Below are 8,896 nucleotides of genomic sequence, written 5' to 3'. Positions count from 1 at the left end.
TAGAGCAATCTCTAGTACGGTTCAAGGCTGTCTTTGATGCAGATGGTCATCAAATTGAGCAATGTTTGTAGCCTGGAACGTAAACATATCACGCAGATACCGAATGTTACCCTACTGGTAGCACATGTCTGCAGCTAATATCGGTTAGTATTTTTGTTTTATGTCACAATGACCGGTTTCAAGAAAATCTTGTTGTCATCACCGGATCTTTGGAATTTCGTGTTAACAGTATACATGCCACCAACATAATGACAGTTCTTCCCACTCGTAGGCAGCGACACCACTTTGGTTTGTCTAACACATAAAAAAAGAACATAAAAAATCCATAGTAGCAAATGCGTCCCTGGACTGGAGGTAAACAAATAGAAAGTTCAGTCGCAGCCCAAGAACATCACAGGAACACGACCTCTTGTGCGGAAATTAAAATGTGTTTCGTTCAATGATTTATTCATTATTTCGGTTCCACTTGTCTTTGCAAATGATTCCACAATGTATCACTGTCCTATGATCATTCGTTGGGAGCCCTTTAAGTAGTGAAAGTTTACTCATAACTGCCCTGTATTTCAGTACATTGCTCAAAGTTATGTGGAGTATTGATTACAGATCGTCTAAAGGCCAAATCCAAGCTTATATCTTATTAACCCTCCGTTGCTCGAGCGTCATCCACATGACTTTCCCGCTCAATTTTGTCTGACAGGGCTGGATTGAGTTCGCGCCATTTTCAGTACTTTTCTGTTAACTCTCCGGCTGTTAGCTCCAATCATTGTTGGCTTTCAGTTACGAAAGATACATTGTTTATGAAACATTATTATAATCTGGAGGACACTAGTCATCCGCGCGAGATCTGCTGGCACAATCTGAAACAAAGTAAGTCGGTATTACTCTATTGCTTTCCTAGATTCAATCGATCTTTCATGTGCATAAATTTAGAGGTATTGAAACTGATTGCAGTTACCTTCCATGTTACCTAGTATTCTCTTTATTTTTAAATTGCGGGAAAAATCTCAAAACCAAAAAACCTCGGATAGAGTTTGGTAGAGATCCTAACGTATGTGTGGAATTTGTTCAATGAGCTGTGTGATGAAGACGCTCACAGTGATAGCGCTGACTCAGAGACGGAGGATTCTGTTCATGAAAGCGGTCGTGGTTCAGGAACAGAACAAGAAGTGTTAGAAAATGACGAATATGAATCACAGGAAGAAGTAACTCAGGACGATGCATTTTTTTAGGGAAAGATGGAATAACTAAACGGAGGAGAAATAAATATCCTATCAGTGTTAGAAGCAGATCCTGTAATTTTATTACGCATTTGCCTGGACCAAAAAATCAAGCTCGTATAAAAAAGACGGAATTTTGAATTTGTTCTTGGATGAAAACATAATAAGCATTATCGCAACGTTCACTAATATATACATCAATTAAGTTCGTGGTAACTTGTCTAGGAGAAGGGATGCTAAAGAAACAGAGCTTTCATTGGTGTGTTATGTCTATGTGGATCTGTGAGATGTTCTAGGAAGAGTATTTCGAAATTGTGGGATAGCTCAGAGGGAAACGGACTTGATGGTCCAAATGGCTCTGAGCACTATGGGACTTAACATCTATGGTCATCAGTCCCCTAGAACTTAGAACTACTTAAACCTAACTAACCTAAGGACAGCACACAACACCCAGCCATCACGAGGCAGAGAAAATCCCTGACCCCGCCGGGAATCGAACCCGGGAACCCGGGCGTGGGAAGCGAGAACGCTACCGCACGACCACGAGATGCGGGCGAAACGGACTTGAATCATGTTATTTATGCACAAGTGAAAACCGATTCAGGTTTCTGTTGAGGTGTCTGAGGCTGGATAATATCCCTGATAGAGGTGTTCGCAGAGAGACTGACAAGTTGGCTGCTATCAGAGCTATCAGAGATGCACTTAAACTATTCACAAACAATTGCCAAAAATATTTTTCGCCTAGTGAATATCTTACTGCTGACGAACAGCTTTTGGCATTTATAGGAAACTGCCCGTTCAGGCAATATATTCCTAGCAAACCAGCAAAGTATGGGTTAAAAGTGTTTGCTTTGGTTCATGTAAAAACAGCTTACACTTTGAATTTAGAACCGTACATCAGTAAGCAACAAGAGGGACCATGTAATGCCAGTAATTCAGCTGAAGGTATTGGTCTTCGAATTGTCAAACTGTTTCAAACGTTAGAATATATTATACTGTGTGCAAATATTAAATCTATTTTATTTAGATTTAATAAAAATCATAAAACCACTCATAAAGACCGTTCAAAGTGTACAAATAGACCGCTTGCTTTGTGGATGACACCAGTCATCCGCGCGAGTGACCGTGTCACGAATTTCCGTGTGAGTAACGGAGGGTTAATCTAGAAGCATGGAGGTAAAATATTCCGTAGTAGTAGTTTTAAGGTCAAAAAATGTGACAGGTTATATTAAGTGGTGTTTTCATTTGATATTAATAACAGGCACGTTGAAACCTCCCTTTAGAAAATTATATGAGTTGCTGTGCTGGTAAACCCCTTATGTTATTTGATTTTCAAACGGCTGAGCAAAACTGAACGTACTCAGACATTTCTCTCTTTACTTATTCTGATCAACACTAAACTGACACACAATATTTTTAGCGCAACCCAATCTGACTTTCAATAATCCCCACAAAAGAATGGCCCTGACTAACAATAACCTATACCTTTCATGAATCACTTACCTCACAAAAATCTTCGTTACTCGAACTACTGCAATACAGCGAGCGCCAATACTGCCAGCTAAATAAAAGATTCTAACTACTGAAGGCACTAACTACTGATAGGCATAGTTAGCAAATGAAAGATTTTGATAGAGAATAGACTGCTACGGTCGCCGGTTCGAATCCTGCCTCGGGCATGGATGTGTGTGATGTCCGTAGGTTATCTCGAGTCCTTGTTTCCTGAGACTAGTATGACCTGCCCCCCGCCCCCTTCCCCCCCCCCCCCCCCCCCCCTACAGTTCAGATCATGGGTACGTCCTTGGACGTTACCAACATAAAAACCTAAACAGCCTACTTACAACGTTTTGGCCTAACCTGAAAAGGTAAGCATTTAAAGTAAGTTACTTAATTTTTTTTTTACCATTTCCTTCCCATTTCATGAGGCTCAATAAATACAGAAACTGTGCATCACAGAGTTAAGGTCCAGTTTTGCTCCCTCTGACGGACGCTGAGGTGTTCCCACTGTGCGCCTACTTCTCACGTATCTTTTGTAATGAATCGTTTGTATCGTTACTCCAACACACATTATCCACCGCAGGCTACGTAATGGTTAAGCACTCGTACAATAAACGTGGGCCATTGTGATCTTATTTGTGTCCGCTTATCGTGACAGGGCACTTTGCTGCGAGAGGAGCAGCAGGTCCGCGCACAAAGGCAGGCGATGAAACGTCCATTCCGAACGTTAATAAATAATAAGTCGGACTGCAGAGGTAATAAGGGAGCGCCGGGCGCTGTGGTAATCCGGCGCCGCGTCCAATCGGGCGTCCGCTGCCGCCGCCGCGCAGACCGGCTTTTGTCCGCGACCGCGTTCGCTGCCCGCTTTTATCTCTCGCTGCTCCCGCGGCCGTTCATATGCTTTTTAACAGCTGGAGCTGCCGAGCGCCGTCACGCGCCCCTTCTGGGAACGGCGCGCCAGCCTTTTCTCGGCGCTCACTTAATTAGAGCTCGCTACGTACGCGTAGCCAATGGATTTGTTTGCTTATGCGGCGCCCGCGCGGAAGGCGAGCAAAAAGAGGGCGGGAAGGAGAAGAGGAGGCAGCGGGGAGGGAGGGAGGGAGGGAGGGAGGGAGGCAGAGGGCCTGTGTGCGTCGGCAGGCTGCGGGCCGATCATTCGCCGCAATTGACAGCAAAATGTGCGGAAGCATGCCCCTCGCCGCCCCACCCAGCCGCCATTGTGGGCGGCGGCGGAGACTTTCCTTTTTAGCGGCGGGCCCCGGCCGCTTCCCACGACGGCAGCAGGCTGGAAAAAGGTGGGAATCAGTGAAATTTGTTGACGATTTTTGTAGGGGCGGGACCCGAGCGGAACAGGGAGCGGCCAACCGCGTCTGCGTTTCACAACCGCCGCCTCCGGCTCTCGCGACACGACGCTACGCCCACGCGCGTCATCTGAATACCTGCATCTGCCGCCTTCTAGTGCGCCAAAGCGAATAGTACTCCAACAGGTACAACAGTTGAATTCTTTGGAGCAAACAGTCCACCGATAACGTCAAATGATAATTGATATTCCGCAACGATTCGTCTTACTTCCGTCGGTACATTCTTTGAGGGCGCAAGTAATCTGCTGGAGAGAAACAGAAAAGCAGAGAATTCATGTGTTTGAGATGTGGTATCACATATGCACTAACATTGGGTCGACTGGTAAGAATTCATGAGGTTTTTAGGTGCGACATGATGTCACGTTAGAAAATTGCGACCATTGTCTAAAAAAATAGTAAAAAATAACTCCGTCTTCAGGCCAGGAGTGGTCTACCGGGACCATCCGACCGCCGTGTCATCCTCCATGGAGGATGCGGATAGGAGGGGCATGTGGTCAGCACCCCGCTCTCCCGGTCGTTATGATGGTTTTCTTTGACCGGAGCCGCTACTATTCGGTCGAGTAGCTCCTCAATTGGCATCACGAGGCTGAGTGCACCTCGAAAAGTGGCAACAGCGCATGGCGACTGGATGGTCACCCATCCAAGTGCCGACCACGCCCGACAGTGCTTAACTTCGGTGATCTCACGGGAACCGGTGTAACCACTGCGGCAAGGCCGTTGCCCCTAAAAAAATAATAAATAAACAAAAATAAAAGAAACTTGCAACATTGCTAATTAGGTCGTTAGGGACTTTTTTTTCATTTTGGGTTCACTATTATACATTTATTGACGCGTTTCGATATTAATTCGACATCAAAATATCTTTCAAAAGTTTACAAAAGCCAAAAGCAGCAGAGTAATAATGATTTTCCGAATAACGACTAGCAAAAAATTTTTAATAGCGTACTGGCCGAACTTTTGAACATACCTAAGAAGAAAGGTGGTATTCTTCATACATACTACCGTGTTACGTATGAGCTACTTAACTGGTCCAGAGTACAACTGAACGTAAACCGCATTACAACGTAGCAAGTTGACGAAATGACCTAGAAATAGCTTAAGTACATGAATGAAATGGCACTGTAAGTAGCTAACTGAGGTACGAAGGAACGAGTTTGATAATAATTAAAATAAGATATAAAAATATATGCTTAGAGACACACAAAATGTAACAGAACACAAAATAACGTTATAAAAGTAAATTAAGGGTCTTGGGGTAAAAATCGTAGAGGAAAACTAAGAGATTTATACAGTAGACACATTCGGAAAGATGTAGGTAGCAGTACTCGTAGTTACTCGCAGAGCGATGAGGTTTGCACAGGATAGTGCAGCCTGGAGAGCTGCATCAAACCAGTCTTTGGCCTGAAGACAACAACATCAAGTGGCGATAAAAACAAAATACTGTATAAACGAGTAATAGTTAAAAATCCGAAAAAGATTTCAGCTAAAATGAATGCACAACATGCAGACATGTGGTAAACAAAAAAAAAAAAAAAAAAAAAATCATAATAGAAAGCGGGACACCAGGCCAAAAGGAAGAATACATTTTTTTTATTCTTGCTTTTGTCCTGGTGTCCCTCAGCCTATTTATTCGTTTACCATATACCTGTATGATTCATTTTAGCTGCAATATTTTCGTATTTTATCGTTACTGATTTATACAGTACTTTGTTTTTCCCACTTCTTATGACCCTCAATTTGCTTTTTATACTTTTAACGACGACTGACATTATTTCCATTATTTCGTGTTCTGATACATTTTGTATATATTTAATTATTTATTCTTTTATATCTTATTTTAGTTATTAGTAAACTCGTTTCTTCGATCCTCCATTAGCCACCTGTGTCGCCACTTTCCTCGTGCACGCACGCTATCAGGAAGAAATTTCTATTAACTTTTTAACTCGTAATGCGCTTCATTCTCAGTTGTTTTCTGGAGCAGTTATCTGACACATGATACCGTATGGTGTATCAAGAATTCCACTTTTCTTCTTAGCTATGTTCATAGGTTTGCCCTGCATGTTTCTCTTTTTAACTATTAATCATGATTCATAAACATCATTAGTACTCTACTTCTTATGAATTTTGTAATCTTTCGACAGATATTTTGATTATGAATTAATCTCGAAACGCGTCAATAAATGTGAATTACTGAGCACCGAGTGAAAAATTATTTCTAAAGCGGACTAACCAGCGTTGTTGCAAGTTTTTTTAAAAAATTCAGGTGGTTCTACACAGAGTGTGCAATACGTAGAAAACACCAACTAAAAGGAGAGAAGGAATAGTAGGACACAAGTGTTAAGGTATCACGGTATAACTTGCATGATGCTAGAGGAAGCCGGAGAGCGCTCAAGCTTTAGGGGAAGATTCAGAAGAGGAAAAGACGTATAACTGAGAAAGCTGGGTATAGATGATATTCCGAGATTTTCACAGCCAAAGTGCTGTCTGTGAGGAAGCTAATGAAACCATAGGCAGAATATTTTTCCTATAATTTACCTCCCTCGAGCAAAATGTGTCAGTTTTTTAGTGTTATCACAATGAACCATTTCAGAGCGTCTGATAGATAGATCCACGCCTCCTGCAGACTCCTCAGTACCTCGCAGTCTCCAGATATCCACATTGGCGGGGCGGTTGTCGAAGTCACAGGTGGTGATTCCACAGTTTACGCTGAAACTTCTTTATTTAAATATGTATGTCCGTACTTAAACTGGTGAATGAGTGAGAAGACGAAACTTATATGTTATTTGATTCTGAAACAGCTGAGTAAAACTGAAAGTACTGAGCCTACTTTCTCTTTACTTTTTCTTATCATGTCAACACTGACCCACAATATTCTAGCGCAACGCAATCTGACTGCTCAAAAAAATTACAACCTTACTTCAAATAATTAATTCAGAAGAATGGCCCTGACTAAAAAGAAAACAACAACCTATACATTTCTTGAAGCACTTACCTCACAAAAATCTTCATTACACAAAGTACTGCAATACAGCGAGTGTCAATACTGCCAGCTAAATAAATGATTCTGACTACTAAAGTCACTACCTACTAATAGGCATGTGGTTAGCGAAGGAAAGATTTTGTTGCAAATCAAATAATGTATTTTTTTTCCCTTAATAATGTAACATCCAGTCCAAACACGAATATAAGTCGTCATTGACATCCAGTACAAAGATATATAATCATAAATAATTTTCAATCTCCAAGTCGGATACTTCCAGATCGTCAGCCTACGCTGACACTTCAGACCTCTACCCCCCCATCATTGCTAACTTCTCGCATTTAATATCCATCACTGCTGGCTGTTCATCTCCAACTGCCCAACAGTACTTCCATAACTGTTGGCGACTAACTTCTTTAACTGCCCCACACTACTGGCTATTAACTTCCAACTGCGAGTCCAACCAGTCACAGAGACTCTTACAAAGAAAGCGCAGTCAGAGATCCAAGGCAAAGCGCTACACAGCGCTGCCAACACAGAAGCAGCCCACTTAAATAACGCGAGTCGTTGTCAGATGTGTGGCAAGGTGTAACTTTTTCTACTATATTTTAGTCTTTCTTCCTGTTGTATTTATGATTAAACATAAGAATTACTGCATGATGCTATGGTATAGATGCATAAGGAGCTGTAGGCTACTCCTAGTTCCTATGTAGCGCCTCACAAAATGTGTGCTGTCTCTCTTCGAGCGTCTGCAAGCCATTTGTCGAGTTTCTGTCGCTGTCTTGTCGATCAGCCATGTCTGTGGCCATTCGCACCGTCGTGCTTTGCATGCACTCCATGTCCCCTCTTGGTTCAACCTGATGTGAGTCCCATACACACGAGAATGGGAGGTACAAATCTTTTTAAGTACCCTAAAAAATATATAGTTTCCCCTTATTCTAGCAATAAATCAAACCCTACTATTTGGTTTACTTACGGCGTATCTCTGGTCGACGTTACTCCCAAATACGTATATATGCGACTGACTGATTAATCGTGTAGCAAAAGGATGCCATGCTTTTACGTTTCTAGTTGTCAGTCTTTTCCATCTAGGTGATATTTTGCCCTGGTCTGACTGGATAATACTATACTTTTCATCGGCTATAATTTCCGTTGAGATTCATGGGGATAACCTTAAGCTGTCTTTTATTTCGCATAGTGACACTGGTTTCGGTCACAGACCATGTTCAAACTTAGCCTAAATGAGGAAATACAAAACATTAGGGACTGTAGAATTTGACAAATTGGTGTAATGTTAAAAACATCGTACTTGCAGGAATAAATGGCGGGAATGTAATATCACGATGCAAACCATTACAAACTGCTGTTACCGACCAAACATACTCAATAAAATTGTCAGAGCTATTTTCACAAGAAGACTTATTCACATCGAAAGTCAATAACAAACTAACAGACGAAAATAGGTCCAGCTATGGACTTACACGAAAAACAAGCACAGATAATGTCATGTTAAAGATAAAAACAGTACAGCGTATGTCAACAAGTGAAGCTTTATCGTAACAAAGTGGAATAATGTAGTCTTTGGTTGAAAGTAAACAACTTACGTCTGTGAAATAGATCGTAATAGTAAGTGTGCAACTTAAATGGAAACAAAGAAAACCAAACTGACCGCTTTAAAGAGATGTTTCCACCCCCTCACCTCGTCTTTCGTTATGCTGGTTAAAATTAGAATATTTTTCTAAACTCAGAGTTTGACCGAATGTACTTCAGTCATTATAAATTTATTACTCAACATTTTGGTCAGTTTGACTTCCTTTGTTTCTGTTTATGTCGATCACTTA

General features: G+C 41.6%; 1 pseudogene; it reads right to left on the bottom strand.

The window, feature by feature from the left end:
• Nucleotides 1-4,680: 4,680 nt before the first annotated feature.
• LOC126429228 (5S ribosomal RNA) lies at nucleotides 4,681-4,797 on the bottom strand (annotated as a pseudogene).
• Nucleotides 4,798-8,896: the final 4,099 nt, after the last annotated feature.

Source organism: Schistocerca serialis, chromosome 1, assembly GCF_023864345.2.
Source record: "Schistocerca serialis cubense isolate TAMUIC-IGC-003099 chromosome 1, iqSchSeri2.2, whole genome shotgun sequence".
In the NCBI taxonomy this organism is placed as follows: domain Eukaryota; kingdom Metazoa; phylum Arthropoda; class Insecta; order Orthoptera; family Acrididae; genus Schistocerca; species Schistocerca serialis.
The sequence above is the reverse complement of the archived record's forward strand: the minus strand, read 5'-3'. Positions and strand labels throughout refer to the sequence as shown.